At 41.6% G+C, this 18730-nt stretch overlaps 1 protein-coding gene across 1 annotated transcript in view; it reads left to right on the top strand.

Moving 5' to 3' along the window:
• LOC114030648 (transcription initiation factor IIB) overlaps positions 1-18730 on the top strand; it is a 39665-nt gene that overhangs the window by 10918 nt on the left and 10017 nt on the right. The window lies entirely within an intron of this gene.

Here is an 18730-nt window from a genome sequence, read left to right as displayed (position 1 = left end):
GTGTGTGTGCGTGTGTGTGTATGTGTATGAATGAAAACTGAAAACAGGTCCAGGAAAAATGCTGTGAGAAATTTGGACATCCCTGTGGGGTGCCTGGGAAGGCTTGAAGGGAGGAGGTGCCATGCTTTCATTTCCTCTCCTCCCTCTGCAGTCTGGTTTCCAACTTCATCTTTCAACTGAAGCTGCTTTCCGTAGTAACCAGTAGTCTCTTAATTGCCAAATCTCATGTCCCTTTCTCATTCCTCATCTTTCTTGACCTTTCTGCTGATCATCATTTCCTGGATAGTCTCTCCTCTTCCACATTCAGTGTCCTTCAGTTTTATTAACAGAGTGTCTGTCCTTCAAGCCTTTGTCCTAGCCCCTCTTCTCTTTTCGTGCTGCGCTATTTGATTTGGTGATTGCATAGCTCCGTTAACCATATGCAGATGATTCATAGATCTCAATATCCAGCCCTGGTCTCTCTTCTGAACTAAGAGTCCCACGTCACCACGTGTCTTTTAGAGATCTTGAAGTTGGTGTTCTGTAGGCATCTTGAACACAATCCCTACTTCTTCCCAGCTTCCCTGTTAAACCTCTATCCTCCCAGTTACCCAGGCTTACGACTTCATTGTCACCCTCCACTCTTTGCTGTTACCCCACATGTCCAGTCTGTTGCTAAATGGTGTCCTTTTGACCTTCCCAGTGGTTCTTCTCTATGCCTTTCCTCCTCTTTCCACTCACACAGCCCATCACCCTAGCTCAGACCAGCATCACTTCTACCCTGGACTACTGCACCAGCCTCTAATTTTTCTTCTTGCTTCAGATCTCTTCCCACTCCAGTCCAACTCTGCTCAGTTGCCAGAATGATAATTCTAAACCACAAGTGTGACCATCAGTCCCCTACTCGTTGAGTGTCATTGGCTCCCTATTACCTTAAAGATCAAGTATAAAGCCCGTCTTGTTCTGTTTTATTTCCCTTCATGCACTCTGTTATCCAGCTACACTGAAGTAGGTCTTATTACCTTAAACACAGAGTTTCATGTGCCTTTGTGTGGGCTCGCCCCTCATGCCTGAAATGCTCTGCCCACCTCATGTCTCTCTCCTAGTTTCCCTGACTTCTCAGTGAAAATCCTTGCTTATACGGCCTTTCCCAGATGACTTCCTTCTTCTATCTCCCTGCCCTCCCACCATTACCTTGCATCCACTCTGGAAATATATGGTATAAACTCACTTATTAACATGATGATGACTCCCCCGTAGTGGATTCTCCCTGAGCACAGTGACCGTGTTTTTGCCTTTCTTTGTATTCTTAGCACTTGACTGACTGACTTGAAACAGTAGAAAACAGAGGTTGGGGAGGGGGTGAGGAACATGAAGGAATGAGCAAAGGCATGGACATAAGTGAGGACAGATGAAGAGCTCTAAGCCAGGCAGAACAGACAAAATTCAATAACTGGTTGAATGTGGGGGAGGGAGGATGAAAGAGAAGAAAGTCAAGTGTAGCTTTTAATTTCCTTGGTGAGTTCAAATAAAGGTGGCTTAGAGCAGTTCTTAACCTTTTGTGTGTGTCCTGGACTCCCATCGGCATTCTGGTGAAGCCAATAGACCCTGTCTCAATGTTTTTAAATACATAAAATATATAGGATTACAAAGGAAACCAATTACATTGAAATAGAGATGTAATTTTTTTTTCCTATCCAGATTTACAGAGCCTCCTGAAATCTATCCAGGGACCCTTGGTTAAAATCCAAACCAAAAAAAAGGTATAGTGCCAGGTGAACTATGATTTCCCCTGTTGTGATCCATTTACCTTAGGATGATGCATGAAGTAAATCTCTGCCCCTCAAAGACTCAGACCTGCCAGGAATGAAAGGTCTCAGATTTAGTTTAAAGATCATAAGGTCCTTGAAATAAGGACTCTTTTACTTCGGCATGTAGCCAGGCACTTAATAGATTAATACCCAGGAGTTGGAATCTGTCTCTATTGCTTCCTCTCCTCCCTAAAAAGGAAAGAAAGAGCATAGCTTGTATCCGGAAGTGTGAAGTACTTGCCCAAGATGACTACCTTGAATAGTAATCCAGGTTTCTGCACAAGCAGTCTTAATGTACTTTCCATCAAACCAAGTAGTATAAACAGTACATGTTTGAATTTTCTTTAACATGAAAATGTGTATCCCACTGCCCCCAGATCTTTCTGTCTTCAGCAAAGTAGGTTGGTGCACTTACGTGCTAACTCCTGGGGGCAAAAGAATGGGGTGAGTGGGGGAAGTGGTGGGGTGCATTTTAAAGCAGGACCTGCAGGCAAATTTTACCTTTGCTGTATATCTGTGTGTCCTTTGGTAAATCGCTTAGCCTTTGTAACCTTAGCCTTAGTTTACTTATTTGTAAAATGAAGGATTTGAATGAGATGGTCTTTAAGGTCTCTTCAAACTCTTTGAATCTGTGGTGCTTCATTTCGGTAGTAGCACGGGAGGGTTGTAAACAGACTCAAAGAGCTGCTTCTTCAGCTGGATTCAGTGTTGCCAGTGTTTGAGGTGTCAAATGGACATGGGGGAAATAACTCTGATATCCAGTTAAAATTCTTAATCTTTAAATCTTTTGTGATTCCTCAATAACATTGAAAATTCTTACATTGGTCCACAAAACTCCTCTACCCTTTCCTGGCCCCAGTCTTTACAACCTTATCTTTATTTCTTTCTTCCGGTATCCCACACACCAGTCTTGGCACTTGCTTGCCTCTAGTCAGACATACCATGTTCTTGGTCTTACTTATTTTGTTTCCCCAGCCTGAAATGCTTCCCCCGAAGTCGTCTTTATATTGAAAGGCCATGTTCAAGCATTATATCCTTTCTCCTCTGACTTCTCCCTTGCTGGACAGGATTTCTCCTCTGGACTATCATGATATTTTGTAATGATGGATTCTTTCGTGCCATTGATTCTGTCTTATCTTCTAGACTTTCATGAACTTTGTTCATCCTTTTTTCCTCCTTCATGTGCTCCTCCTGGCAGTTGAAAGCACCTGAAGGGCAGAAACTTTTTTTCATATTTGTGTATACCGTGGTGCCCAGCAACACAGTACCTTGAATATAATAGTTGCCCAACAGGTGGTGGTTGTTTATCCTTCGTTCTTGAAGAGGACCATGACATCAGGGAGGTGATGCTGTGACGTGCAAGTGAATTGGGTTTAAGTGAAGGAGGCTACTGCAGAGTCACCAGCCTCACTTTCTCCTCTGGAGCCATCTGTGTCCAGTGGCAAGATACGGATCAGGACGACTGGAGATGGCCCTGGATGTAGTGGGAGACCTTGGCGTTTTAAGCTAAGATCTCAGTTTGACTGAGGCAACACCCATTCAGTGATTAAGGCTAGGTAAGAAATGAGGTAGAGAGTGTTCTCCTTTACCTAGCCAAAAAAAGAAACAAAAACAACACACACACACAAACAATCTGAGAGGGGAAGACCCTTAGGGTTTCTGACCATAACAGAAATAATAGCTATTTACACTCACTCTCTGAGTGTGATTGGACCAATCAGGGCCCAAACAATGACCAAATGGGGCTTGGCCTAGGACTTATTGTTGACCAATCAATGAGAGCCACAGTGATTTGAGTTTAAGGCATAGTCCTTAAGAAAGAAATCTAGTGGTGACCCCAAGATATCTTGTGAGGTTTCAGCAATCAAAATTTACATTCCTTTGGGCAGAGCATCTGCAGGCAAGGGTATGATAACCCTATGTGGACAGAAGGAGGGAGGAAGGAAGGAAAGAAGGAGTTATGTTGTCCAGCTGGTCAGTTCCAACTGAGTCCCCAGTGGGGCAGCTCCTACTACTACTTACAGAGGTTGTTTGTCCTTCATTCTCGAAGAGGACCATGATACCAGGGAGGTGATGTCATGATATGCAAGTGAATTGAATTTAAGTGAGAGGGGGCTGTGCAAACTCACCAGCCTTACTAGGTGGGTGTTTTTCTTAAGGACAACAGTGTCTACAAAAATAGGACTTCAGAAGCATTGTGCTTATGAGGAGCAGAAGAAAGTGGCCTTGAGGAAGGCACATGTTTGGAATTCCACTTGATGTGGAAAGAAGGTTGCTCATGAAGCCAGTATGGAGACCCTTAAAATCTGGGCAGAAGAAATCATCGTATACTGGCCATTAAAGAAATCGATCATCATAGATTTTTGAGTTGGCTAAAATTTCACAACATCATGGCTCAAGGCAACTACACATATCACTGAACTGGAGTTCAGTCGAGAGTGCTGCCATTTATTGCCACATGACCTTGGGGAGGTCCCTTAATATCCATGGACTTCAGTTCCTTAGCTATAAAGTGACAGTTTGGGGTTAGGTGACTTGTGAGTTTCTTTCTTGCTCTAGGTCTATGATCCTGACTGGACTAGAGGGGAAGAGGCCACAAATAGGAAGATGAGCCAGGAGACTAGTCATTGGGCCATTTTGTACCTGTCTCATGCATTTATATATTAAAACTATTTGGACACAGGTCTTCGCTGTACTAGATTTTAAGCTCCTGGAGGGTGGAAGACAAAATGTCTTATGTCTTTTTTTCTGAGTCATACCTAGCACCATGCCATCCATGTATGTTGGAGTTTATTTAGTGGGTAAATGTCCAATGAGGTGAATGGCTTGGATGAATCAAATTTGATGACTTTTGTAAAGTGCTGTGCAAACCTCAAAGCTATGTTAAGTCAGCTACAGGCAGTGATTGTGGAACTAAAGAGTAATGCTGAACTCGAGGTGGGAAAGGCCAGAATTCAGGGACTAATTGGATGGAGAAGATGAAGGTGAAGGAAGATGATTGTGAAAGCCAAGGCAGAGGGACTTAGGTGGACAACCAGTCCAGCCCCAGGCTCAGTGTTGGAATCTTGTCACATCTCTGTCAAGTGGTCATTAAGCCTCTGCTCCAATACTTCCATCGATGGTCATTCACGATGTATCCAGGTAGCTTGGGCCATTGCTGGGCAGTTCTCACTGTTAGAAGGTTATTAAACAGAAATCTGCCCCCCTGAAATTGTGTCCAACCTTTTGGTACTAGTTCTACCCATGACAGCCCTGAGTATTTTTGAAGACTAGTGCTTCACCATCCCTGTCCCCATTTAGGAGATAGAACTTGCTGATTCAAGAATCATGGCTTTCCTACTTCCTCATCCTTGTTTAAATTTACTCATTCTTCTCTTTTGTGGATTGTGTTTGTTCTTTAACTTTGAGCAGAACAACCAAGTGAAGATATCGTGGGGACCTGTAGAAAATGAGTCCAGGTTCGCTCAAGGTACAATATTTTAGTCATTAGGAGAAAGATGCCTCATGGAAACCATGGGAGGATGAACACATGAGTGAGCAGAGTCATTCGGTCACCCCTTCCCGTCCCCCACAACCAGTGATCTTCATTTTGTACCATAACTGTTGGCATTAACTTCCTAGCTGGTCTGCATGCATCCAACTTCTCCCCTCACCAGTCTTCCAGACAGATGCCTAAAGTCTGACTTTGTCGGTGCCGGGATTTCTCTGACTCCCTTTGGTCTTTGGGATAAAATATAAAGTCATCTGTTTGGCCTTTTAAAGCCTTACCCAGGGCAGAGGAACTGTGGCCTTCTAAATCTTCAGTGCTGCCTTTTGACTGAATCCAAATTTTACAGAACAAATCCATTAAAAGTGTAAGGCTTACACAGTCTGGCTCCACCTTACTTTTCCAGGCTGATTATGCAGGCAAGAACTCTTTATTGCAGCCATATGGGCCAGGCTGACCACCCCCCCCCCCCCCCACCCTGGAAGACTCTTCTTAACTTCCCCTCATGTTTTTTTTTGTATCTTTGTTATATCTTGATTGTATTCTACACCTAGCCCCCTTTCCCTTTCTTTGCCCCTCTGTGCAAGTTCTTTGAAGTAAGGGACTATCTCATTGGGGTTTTGGAGATTTTTGTCTTCATGTCATCCCCAGTGCCTGGCATAAATAGGCTTTTAATTAGTTAGCAGATGGTGCACTGTTCTTGGAGTCAGGAAGACCTGAGTTCCAATCCAGCTTCAGAAACGTCCAAGTTGTATGACCCTGGGTAAGTCACTTCGCCTCTAGAGATCTGTTTCAGTTTCCTCACCTGTAAGAAGATAATAATACAACCTCCCAAAGTTGTTGGGAGGATCAAATGAGATGATATTTGTAAAATACTTAGCACAGTGCCTGATACAATGGTAGGCACTTAATAAATGTTTGTTCTCCTTCCCTAATTAATTCTTATTAAAATTGAGAGCCATGGAAAGAGCATTGATGAACATTTAAGAATTGAGGATTGGAAAAATTCATTCCCTCTTACCTCCCAAGAGGGAAAAGTCTATGGTATCTCCTTATTGTTTTAAGTATATAGTGAATGACAACATGCATAAACTTAGATGCTTAATAAATGGGAAGCCAACTTACTAAGGCTTAGCACAGTACCTCGTACATAGTAAATGCTTAATAAATGCTTTTTTCTTTCCTCCTACTTTATTTCAGTATAGTACAACAATACTAAATGCCTAAGTTCAGAGCACTGTTAGGCACATGAGGAGATTTTGGTATTCTCTTCAATGAAAATTTAGAATGTCATTTCCTAAATTTGTTCAGTTAAAACCACACTCAAATTTGCCAAAGCCAGCACAGGTTTAAACCACTTAAAAGCTTCAGTAAAAGATTCTCATAGTTTTCTTTTGCAACTCTCAACAATATATAAACTCCTTGTTGTCAGGGAACTTTTTCATTTCTGGCCTAAATTTCTTGTGTTCTAGACGAAGTCCTTTTTCTCATTCTGACCTCAATGGACATATTTTCTCAGTCTACAAATTAGCTTTTGAAGAACATTATTAAGTTTTCCCTGGCTTTCTTTAAATACTCCCTAAGAAAATCATCTGTTCCTTTACCCTTTTCTTATGGGTCACGTACTCTGAGCGTATTTGTGGCTTTCTTTGTTCACTTTTATTTGTATTCGAAAGTTGGCATCAATATTTGTTTTAAAAACTCCTCAGAATCCAGTGTACAGTGTCGGGTTGTTGTTTTTTTTAGATTGGACCTATTGAGGCTTTTTAATTGCATAGTTTGGTGCTTTTAAACGAAAATTGGCTGACTTAGTAGTTTAGGGGGAGTTGTATGTTTTTGTTTTTGTTTTTTTTTTTTAAATTTTTAAAGAGCTTGCTTATAAAGCAAGACTTTGCATTTCTAATCAAGTGACTACATAATCTTATTAGAATTGATATTTGGTTTTTGTTTAAAATGTTGAACATATTAAAAATTGATCACTAGATGGCAGCATATTCATACTTTAACTGGCATATTTTGTAATTTGTGTTCATAGATTTTTATAAACTTGTGATCAGATGACTTCTGAAATTGTAGCATTTTTTGTTTCCACTATTCATGTGTAGGCTCTTAGCTTTGCTTTCATTTATTTATTCTTCTTTTTCTGTATTTGCCTTGCTTCCCCTAAGGGATTGTATAAGTTCCCTGAGGGCAGACATAATCTTATGTTTTTTTTCCCTAAAGCAAATTAGCGTATAATATCCTACACATAGGGAAATATGCAATCATTTGTTGATTTAGATGTTCAGTAAATGTTGGAAATGAAAAAAGCAACATTTCTTTGCATTGGCTAATACTTTTTATTTGCTCTTTTATTACTACTGTTAGCTTTGAACAGTGCTTTAAGGTGATGAGAGGTCATACTTAGAGCACTTTGAGGTTTACAAAACACTTTTCTTCACAATGTCCCTATTATCTCCATTTTACAAATGAGAAAATTCCAACTCAGAGGTTTTGACTTGCCCAAGGTCACTGCTAGGAAATAGAGCAGGCCTTTAAACCAGATTTCTTTACTTCAAATTTAGTGCTTTTTCCTTCATACTGTTCATGCGACTTGTCCCCAGTAAAGGGTAGATTGCTGATCTGAAAGTCCATTCACAGACCCTTCTTTGGCATTGAATGCTTACTGATGCCTGAAACAAACTAAGGAGGTAATACTTAATACTGTGACCACAGACAAGTCTCTTTCCCATGTGTCCAGCTTTCTGTTTCCTCATCTGTAAAATGGACATAATGATACTTATGCTAATTGTCTCACCAGGCCATTGTGAGAAAAGCTCTTTGCAAACAAAGTGCTAAATAAAATAAGTTATTTGGGTTGTGACAGCCTGTAAGTTTGGTATTTGTCAGTATCTCTCCCAGTTTCTAAAAAAGAAAAAAATCCAAAGTTAATTTGGTTGTGATTAACCTATTGCCTTTCTTTATAGTAGTTAGAATTTTATACAACCCTGGGAAGCTCTGGGAATTTTCCTTATCTCCATGAAAAAGTCAAACTGGGTAGCTTCTGATTTTCTTCCCTGCTGTGAATCTGTATTGTTGGGAGTAAGTGAGATCACTGAATAGTAGGATTCTAGAGAAATGAGGGGCTACTGCAGGGGTGGGCCTTAAGGCCACAGGTTCCCCACCCCTGGTCTACTGTATGTTCTTTTGTAAAGGCTTTTAAACAGAATTTTAATATGCCTAAAAGGAACTTTAAAAGAAAGTTTTCAGTAAATTTCACATTTTCTTCCCAGCTTGTTAAAATAAAACTTAGTTGAAACCGAGAACTTTATGTTCTTTATATAAGTTTCTGTTTATTTAAAAAGTTAAGATTGAGGTGTCGTTATTTTATGTTAAGCATACTTTGTCACTTTTCATTCAGAATTTTTCTTTACTTCCTAATAACAAGAACTCATTTTATGTGGTTCTTTTCTTTCAGAAGATACCAAGAACATACATATGTGGTTTCTGTACCTCATAAGTGCCAATTAGATGACTTTGCTGAGGTCACAGACTTGTGTAAATATGTTCCTTATCTGGCTGGCACCAAATGATGGTCTGAATTACAAGTAGCTGGCTTGGTGTTGGTGTGATTTTAGCTACTTGTAGACCAGGAGTCAGTTGTCAGTGTGACCTGTGAACTAAATGGGGTCATGAAACAAAGTTCTGGACAGTAGAATCTTTTCTTATTTCCCTTTTCTGACAGGCTTGCTAACCTAGTAAATGAGATGAGGCATGCTGTAGATATAGTTCACCTAGATCTTAGCAAAACTTGGGATGAAGTATTTGATATTATCCTTGTGAAGGGAGTAGAGGCATACAGATTGGATCTGACTCGAGTCAAATCGATTCAGAAGTGCTTGGATGCTTGTGAACAGTTCATTGTCAACACAGGAGCACATGGGAGATCTGTGCTGTTGAATATTGCCGTCAATGACTTGGATAAATACGCTTATCAAATTTGGAGAAGACACAATGCTATGAGGGATAGCTAACTCTCTGGGTGATAGAATCAGTATCCAAAAGGATCTTGACAGATGAGTTCACTGGGTTAGGTGTAATACAGTCAGATTCAGTAGGGATAAATGTAAAAAGTGTTGCACTTGGGGACAAAAAAAAATCTTTGCAAGTACAATGTGGAGGAAGCATGGATAGACAGCAGTTTTGGAAAAAAAAGATAAGGGGGGCGGAGCCAAGATGGCAGAGTGAAAGCAGTGACTTGCTTGAGCTCTCCCCCAAACCCCACCAAATACCTGTAAAAAAAATGGCTCTAAACAAATTCTAAAGCAGCAGAACCCACAAAAAGACAGAGTGAAACAAATTTCCAGCTCAAGACAACCTGCATGGTTGTTCAGAAAGGTGTATTGCGCTGGGGTGGGAGAGGAGTGCAGTTTGGCATGGGTGCGCAGGCCGCACAGGTCACAGTGAACCTAGAGCAGGCCTCATAGGACCATCGTGGGCAGCTGTGGTGGTTTCCAGACTTCTCAACCCACAAACGCCAAAGACAACTTAGAAGGTCGGTGGGAAAAGTCTGTTTCTGCGGTGAGAGAAAGAAGCAAGGTGGTTTCAGCTCCAGTCCCCGGGGTGGTGGCTGCCTCTGGAGCTTCCGGCCCACAGACTGAGGGGAAATAGAGTGGCTGATCAGAGGGGGATTGCATGGATCTCTTTGCCAGTGCTGGTGCAGTATTCTCTTGCTTTGCAGGTGCTTGGATCTGGGTCACAGTTCTGGGTGGTGGTCCTGGGGCGAGGAGGAGCACTGGCATGGTGGAGCTCATAGTGGCTGTGGAGAGAGAATCCTCCTCACAGTTCCAGGACAGAAAGGAGTGCTTGTGGTCACTCATCCACCAGAGCACAGGCCAGGAAAGGAGTAAACATCTCACCCTTGATCATACCTTCTTGGAAGAACTGAAAATTTACAAGTCCCTAGAAGTATCTCTGAAAACAGCTGTACAAACCCCTGAAGCTTGGGACAGTACATTCTTCACATTGGAAGCAGACCTCTACCTTAATAAAGAGTTTATAACTCAAGTAATTGGCTGGGATCATGACCAAACCTTGCAAAAAGAGTCAGACTATAGAATCTTTTTTTGGTAACAAAGAAGATCAAAACATACAACCTGAAGAAGACAGCAAAGTCTCCAAAGTCATCCAAAGCCTCCACGAAAAATATGAATCAGTCCCAGGCCTTGGAAGAGCTCAAAAAGGATTTTGAGAAGCAAGTAAGAGAAGTAGAGGAAAAACTGGGAAGAGAAATGAGAGTAATGCAAGAAAATCATGAAAAACAAATCAACAGCTTGCTAAAGGAGATACTTGCCAAAAAAAATACTGAAGAAAATAACGCCTTAAAAAATAGCCTAACCCAAATGGCAAAAGAGGTCCAAAAGCCAATGAGCAGAAGAATGCTCTGAAAAGCAAAATTGGCCAAATGGAAAAGAAAGTCCAAAGGATTACTGAAGAAAATACTTCCTCAAAAATTAGAATAGAGCAGTTGGAAGCTAGTGACTTCATGAGAAAACAAGACAGTGTAAAACAAATCCAAAAGAATGAAAAATTAGAAAACAATGTGAAATATCTCTTTGGAAAAACAACTGACTTGGAAAATAGGTCCAGGAGAGATCATTTAAAAATTATTGGACTATCTGAAAGCCATGATCAAAAAAAGAGCCTAGACATCATCTTTCAAGAAATTATCAAGGAAAACTACCCTGATATTTTAGAACCAGAGAGCAGAATAGAAATTGAAAGAATCCACCAATCTCCTCCTGAAAGAGATCCCCAAAGGAAAACTCCTAGGAATATTGTAGCCAAATTCCAGAGTTCCCAGGTCATGGAGAAAATATTACAAGCAGACAGAAAGAAACAATTCAAGTATTGTGGAAACACAATCAGGATAACAGAAGATTTAGCAGCTTCTACATTAAGGGACGGCAGGGCATGGAATATAATATTCCGGAGGGCAGTGGAGATAGAATTACAACCAAGAATCACCTACCCAGCAGAACTGAGTATAATCCTTCAGGGGAAAAAATGGTCATTCAGTGAAATAGAGGACTTTCAAGTATTCTTGATGAAAAGACCAGAGCTGAATAGAAAATTTGACTTTCCAATATAAGACTCAAGTGGAACATGAAGAGATAAACAGGAAAGAGAAATCATAAGAGACTTATTAAGGTTGAGCTGTTTACATTCCTTCAGGGAAAGATGATATTTATAACTCATGAGACCTTTGTCAGTATTAGGGTAGTTGGAGGGAAAAATATCTATATATGTGTATATAGATATAGATATAGATATAGATAGATAGAGCGCACAGGGTGAGTTGAAGATGAAGGGGTCATATCTGGAAAATAAAATTAAGTGGCAAGAGAGGATTATTCTGGGAGAAGGAGAAAGGGAGAGGTAGAATGGGGTAAATTATCTCACAAAAAAAAACAGAAAAGAAAAGGCTCTTACAGTGGAGGGGAAATGGAAGAAGGTGAGAGGGAATGAGTGAATCTTATTCTCATCAGATTTAACTTAAGGAGGGAATAACATACACACTCAATTGGGTATGGAAATCTATCTTACCCTACAGGAAGATAGGGGGAGAAGGGGACAAGAGAGCAGGGGGATGATAGATGGGAGGGCAGATTGGGAGAGGGGGTAATCAGAAGCAAACACTTCTGAGGAGGGATAGGGTCAAAAGAAAGAATAGAATAAATGAGAGGCAGAATAGGATTAGGGGAAATAGAGTTAGTCTTTCACAACGTGATTACTATGTTTTGCATAACTGCACATGTATAACCCGTATTGAGTTGCTTGCCTTTTCAATGAGGGTGGGTGGGGAGGGAGGAAGGGAGAAAATTTGGAACCCAAAGTTTTTAAAACACATATTAAAAAAAAAAACGTTTTCACATGCAACTGGGAAATAAGAAATATAGGAAATGGAGTATAGAAATCTATCCTGCCTTACAGTAAAATAGAAGGAGAGGGGATAAGAGAAGAGGAGAGAGACAGAAGGGAGGGCAGACTAGGGGAAGGGCTGTTCAGAATGCATACTATCTTGGGATGGAGGGAGGGGGTGAGATGGGGTGAAAATCTGGAACTCAGAATCTTGTGGAAGTGAATGTTGAAAACTAAAAATAAATAAATTAAAAAAACTAATAAGGGGAAAAAAAAGATAAGAGGTTTTAATGGACTGCAAGCTCACTGTGATTTAGCAGAGTGATCTGTGACAACTAAAGAAGTAAGTTCGAACTTGTGCTGTCTTTAGATGATCATAGGCTCCCAAAAATTGATTAAGCACTGCTGTTTAAAAGGATGTCGATGAGCATGTTCGGGGATGAGGGATCTGGAGAGCAGACCAGCAGACCATTGGGATCTGTTGGGAGACACTGGGCATATTTAGCTCAGAGATGATTCAGGGACCATGACAGCTGCTTTCAAGGATTTGAAGGGTTATAATGAGGAGTGACTAGAAGCAGGAGCAGTGGGTGAACGTGGCAAAGAGGCGACTGTAGACTGATGCCAGGAAAAACTTGGTGCCAGTGAGAACCGTCCAGAAGAGGAACAGACTGCCTAGAGATGATGTGGGTTCCCTGTCTGTGGGGTCTCTCTTCAGGCTGAAAAGATGACCCCTTCTTCTTGAGGACATCATAGTGCCGGAGGCTTCCTTTGGTTCAGAGTTGAAATCAGTGGCCACTGAAGTCCCTCTTAGCTGATCAGAATCACTGTGACAAGCTTCTCTTCTAAATGAATGAAAAAGTATTTATTAAGCTCTTAACTGTGCAAAGTGCTGGAATACAAGTAGAAAAGGAAGACAGTCCCTAGTGTCTGGGCAGTCACTTGCTGATAGGGAAAGACAACACATCTGGGAAATTTCAGCTGTGTCAGTGGTCCTTCTGAGTACCAGCTCCCCTAGGCAGATGATAATGAATCTCATTTATCGTCATTTCCATGAACAAACTGTGTCAGTTCAAAAACTGACAACAAAATGACATCAGAATGTTGAAGAAGTCTTTGACCATGTCAGGGATGTTGGTATTGAGAATCTCAGTTTTTGGTTCTCCAGTAGCCACACCTGTGGTAGAGGAGAGGACTGAGGCGCCTTCAAAGACAGTTGCCTGGTCACAGCTAGGAAAGGATTTTCTCCATGCATCATAGCTGCAGAGGCCTGCTCTGCCTGGAGCTCTTTGTCTTCCCTGTCCATCAATGGCAGTGGTATGTTGGCCACTTCTCCACAGAAACTGCTTCCCTGGATGATGGCTCTGGTGGGGATAGGGTGGGGAGGGGGATAAAAGCAGAGCTCAGTGACTGGGACTCTTGGATTTAACCTGCCCCTACATGGCCTGTAGTTAGCATTGGAGTGGGGACAGGACAGGGGAGGGGGGCAGGACCCTTTTCAAGGCTGGCAATCTCTGTAACCTGCAGCAGAAGTGATACTGAGTCAGTGTATCCCATCCCCCAAATTAGCCTATATCAGGTCTCCTGTATACAGTGCTTTATAGTTATAAAGTGTCATCCCCGTTTTATAGATGGAGGAGCTAACATAGTTTAGAAGAATTAAGAAATTTGTCCAAGGTTACACAACTAGTAAGTGGCAGAGCCAGACTCTAACCCAAGTAACTGACTCTAAATCCAGTCTCTTTCCCTAGTACCCCATAGAAAAACATCTGTGTCAGCACTGTTTAAGCATGTTGTCTGTGAGCAGAGGAAAGACTGGTGCTTTTTAAAATGAGGCCTTTTCTTTATGGAACACTTCTTATAGATGTTCATGTCCAAAGATCAAGGTGTGGTTGAGAAGATGAATTGATAAAACTTGGTACTTAGTTTTCTCTTTTTAGAATTTTAAAGCATATATGATGTACTTGTTGGCAGATTGACAGATTTGTTCCTCATCAAAAGGTACCACACCCATGGATACGTAGAATTTTGTTAAAGTAAGTTAAACTTTGAGAAGATCCTGTGATCCATGTGTAGTATTTTTCTGAAGGAACACGTAAAAGTTTGCTTTCCTCAAATATTCTTTAAATGATTTGTATATTCTTATCTTCCATATGATTTTTTTTCTGTTTCCCTTACTCATGAACTTAATTTCTTGGTGTGGTGGTTCTTCACAATGCATTTTGTGATTTAAGTGTTGGAAATTTAGTTGAGTTCTTGTAAATGCAATGTCCTGAGCGATTGTATATTTAAAAATCATTAACAAGGGACTGGTTTGTAACTCAAACCACAGATACTCAAATGAGTCATTTAGGTCATTCCCTGTGTATGGAAAAATTACATCACCACTGAGTGTTCTATTTATGCCATAACAGATTTTCTTTAAAAGTCCATTTTGCTTTCTTTAAGGTACAGCAAGCCCTTTCAGGGCTTGTCATATGTCAGAAGTTATTTTGGGGCCAGAAGACGAACACTATATATTCAGACATTTGCATACATAGTGAGGAAGTGTGTAGGTAAATTACATGTTTGGAGGATACAACTGTACATGCATATATACATCCATGCGCACCTACACATACATATACACACACATATGGAAATGTAAATATATCTACCTGTCTTTGATCACATCTTCAAATTTCCTAAATGTTCACACAATTTTAATTTCCTTAGGTAGGCACTCTTTAGTTCACTCCACAATCACATGGGCCTTTTTCACATATTTGTAACTTCTTCAGTCCTGGTTGGAACAGTGGTATAACAGTATTTACTTTGACTGTCAATGGATGCCATTCTAGCAAGTACTTAACTGTTCGTACCTTTCCAGTCTTTATACATTATTCCCTTTATATACCCTATGGTGCAGCCAAACTTACTGTCCCTCACACATGTCATGACAGCTCAGTGCCTCATCTTTGCCTCTCAGAATCCCTGGTTTCCTTCAAATCTCTGCTAAAACATTGCTATCTAAATGAGGTTTTTCCTGATGTGCCCCCAATTAACTTATACTTTTGAATATGTGCTAATGAATTGTAAACTACATTGTGAGAGCAGGGACTGTTTTATTTTTGTTTCTGAGCTGCATCTTAAAGGAAGGGGAAGGATTGTGAGACAAAGGTCAGGTTGGAGAGCATGCCCACACCTGTGAGACTGCCTGCCAGTGCCAAGACATGGAGATGGCCAAAGTTAAGAGCAGGTTGTGGGCTGGGTCACTGAGGGAGGGAAGGAAGCTGTAAGGAGAGCTCCAAGCCAGGCTGCAAAACAGAAAGGTTTATAGTTTGTCCTAAAGGCACTAGGGAGCCCAGTGTGCTTGATTGAGAAGGAATGACCCAGTCAGATCTGCACTTACAGAAAATCACTTTGGTAGGTGGGTGTGGATTAACTGGAGTGAGGAGAGACTTGAGAGGTGAACAGTGAGAGGTTGATTTTTTTATTCATTTTTTTAAAAATTTCTGAATACTTCAAATAGCCATATTTTCATCTACCATCAGCACTAGTGACTGATGTTCCACACTTTCTTTATGACTTTTGTCTGCCTCCTCCTGTAAAACTCCTGTTAAAAAAAAAAACAAAAACTCTTCTGTAATTAAAAAAAAAAGTAGAGGATCCTAGGCAATGCAGTGGAGATCTTCCTCTGTCCCTTTTCTCACTACCAGAGCGGTCTATCTCCCTTTCCAATCAGACACTTTCTGGATGAAAAATTTTATATTATTTGTGTGACTATGTCATCATTGCTAATGTGTCGGCCTCCTTACACTCAGCAAGCGTTTTTCTGTTGTCCTTTGGGTCCTCTGAACTCAAGTTCTTTGAGGATTGTTGGGATTTGAGTCTTAATGGGTTAGGGTAGGCCATGGCAGTTCATTCCATCAGGTTCAACAAATATTGAGTCCCTACAAATACAAGACAGTGTGCTAAGGTCTGAGTGGAATCTAAACTTATTATTTCATAGGAAGCGATACAGATGCATATGGGTGTGTTGCGTAATGTCTCAGCCAATGAAGTTTTTGCCAAGATGACATTAATAGAATCATTATAATTAAATAGTTAATCTCCACTATAATATTCAACCAATTACTCCTTTAGGAAATTCTAACATATATAATATCTATCCACCTATGCAGGCTCAAAAGCGGGCATGGCCCAGGCTATCTCCTCCACTTGTGCCTTCCAGGCTGTCTGCCCCATCTATTATCCCATCTCTCACTATCGCCAGTCTCCTGCCTACAAACTTATTCAGGTTTTCCATATCCTAAAACTTTTCCTTTACTTCAGGTATTTTCCGTTAGTTCTTCTCTCTTTTACTGCTAAATTTGAAGGAAAAGTAGTGTATACTGATTGCTTCTTTTTGCTGTCCACCTGACACCAACTGGTTCCTGAAGCTCCAGCAATTTGGCTTCCATCCTGACGACCATGGTAAGTGTTCTTACCAAGGTCACCAGTGATCCTTTTCAGGCCCAGCGTGATATCCTTTTTTCACTTTCCTTGTAGTATCTGCTCTTTCCTTCCTTGATAACTCCATTTCCATCACCACTGGCAGCTGTGGTATGAACAATAAATTAAAGTCATTTGCTCTCTCTTCCTTTTCTCCTGTCACTCAGGTGCTACAGTCTCCTCCTTCACCTCTGTCTTACACAAAGAGATGACCCTTCTCCTGGCCAAGGTCAACCCCTCCTCCCCATTTCCTCCAGCAGACTGCCCCCGCTGTCATTCTCATTCTCTCACTCATCTTCAGTCTCCTCCTGTCTCCTGACTTCTCCTCTGCTGCCTAGAAGTGTGCCAGTGGCTTTGCCATCCTTGCCCGCTGTTCTCACATCTCTCTTGCTGGCGTCAGCAGTTGGCGCTGCTTTCTTTTCCTCTCACTCTCTTCTTCATTCTTCCCAGTCTGACTTTTGGCGTCGTCATTCAACTGAAAGTACTTTCTCTGAAGTTACTCTAATTGCCAAATCCAATGGCCTTTTCTCAGTCCTCATCCTTTTAGACCTCTCTGCCACCTTTGGCACTGTCAGTCACCCTCTTCTCCCTGATACTCTCTGGATTTCTGTGACACTCTTCTCTCCTGGTTCTTCTCAGTCTCCGTGGAATTTTATCCAGGTCACATCAGTGGGTACCCCACAAGGCCCTGTCTTAGACCCTCTTCTCCCTCTAAACCTTTTCACTTGGGGATCTCATCAGCTCCCATTGACTCAGTTATTTCTGTGCTGATAATTCTCATTTCTGCTTATGCAGCCCTCAACTCTCTGCTGACCTCCAGGGGCACATCTCCAATTGCCTGTTGGACACTGGAACTGAATGTCCCATAGACGTGTTAAATTCAGCATATCCAAAACCAAACTTGTTATATTTCCCACCCTGAAACCTTCCCTACTTCCAAACCTCTATTACTGTCAAAGACACCACCATCTTCCCAGCCCCCTGGGTTGCCACCTAGGTTTCATTCTTGACTCCTCATTTTTCTATCCGGTCTGCTGCCATGGCCTGTTGATTTTACATTCATCTGGAGAGAAGGCCTACTATGTGGTAGGCACTGTGCTAAACTCTTTACAGTTATTCTCTCATTATTGTTCCTATTTTACAGATTAAGGAAACTGAGGCAAACAGGTTGAATGACTTGCCCAGGGTCACACAGCCAGTAAGTATCTGAGGCAGGTTTGAACTCAGGTCTTCCAGACTCCGGGCCCAGAGCTGTAGTCACTGTACCACCCAGTTGCCTATGTGTTTCCTATACATCCCTTTCTCTGACACTCCCACTCTTTTCTCCCCACCTCTCCCAAAGGCCCTCATCACCTCACGCCTGGACTCTTTCAGTAGCCTGCTGGTGGTCATCACAGTGATCTTCTTAAAGTGCAGGTCTGTCCATGTTCACTCTACACACACGCATACACCACTGATACACTCCAGGATCCAATATAGAATCCTCTATTTAGCATTCACAGCCCTTGATAACTAGGCTGTTCTCTACATTTACACCCCACTTCCTCTGTGATCCAGTAACACCGGTCTCCTTGCTGTTCCACACACGACCTCTCATCTCCTGACACTGTCTGATTCCTTGGCTGTCCCCTGCGCCTGAAATGGTCTCTCCTCATATCCACTTCCAACCCTTCTTCATTCTAGTGCCTTCCCTCTGTTGATTATTTACGGTTTTTTCTGTATATTACTTGTTTGTACTTTTACATAGTTGTTTATGTGATGTATATCCCCATTAGACTGAGCTTGAAAGCAAAGGCATTTACCATTGTACCCGCAGCCTGACCCATAGGAAGCACTTATAACGGTTTATTAGCTATTGACAAGCAAGCTGAACTCCTGGTTATTCCCCAGCCTGATCCAGGACTCTGCTGCCTCCATGTATTCATAGAGACTATCCCCTCATCATGGACTTGTCTCTCTCATCCTCCATCTGTTCCAGTACTCTACCTTGAAACTCCAGCTTGGGTTATACCTCCTCCTTGCAGCTTTCCCTGACACCCCCAACCCCCCAAAGCCCTCTCTCCCTCATCTTGTTAGATCA

Source organism: Vombatus ursinus, unplaced genomic scaffold, assembly GCF_900497805.2.
Source record: "Vombatus ursinus unplaced genomic scaffold, bare-nosed wombat genome assembly UNPS02005264.1, whole genome shotgun sequence".
Classification (NCBI taxonomy): Eukaryota; Metazoa; Chordata; class Mammalia; order Diprotodontia; family Vombatidae; genus Vombatus; species Vombatus ursinus.
Note: the sequence above shows the minus strand (reverse complement) of the source record. Positions and strands in the feature narration are given on the sequence as shown.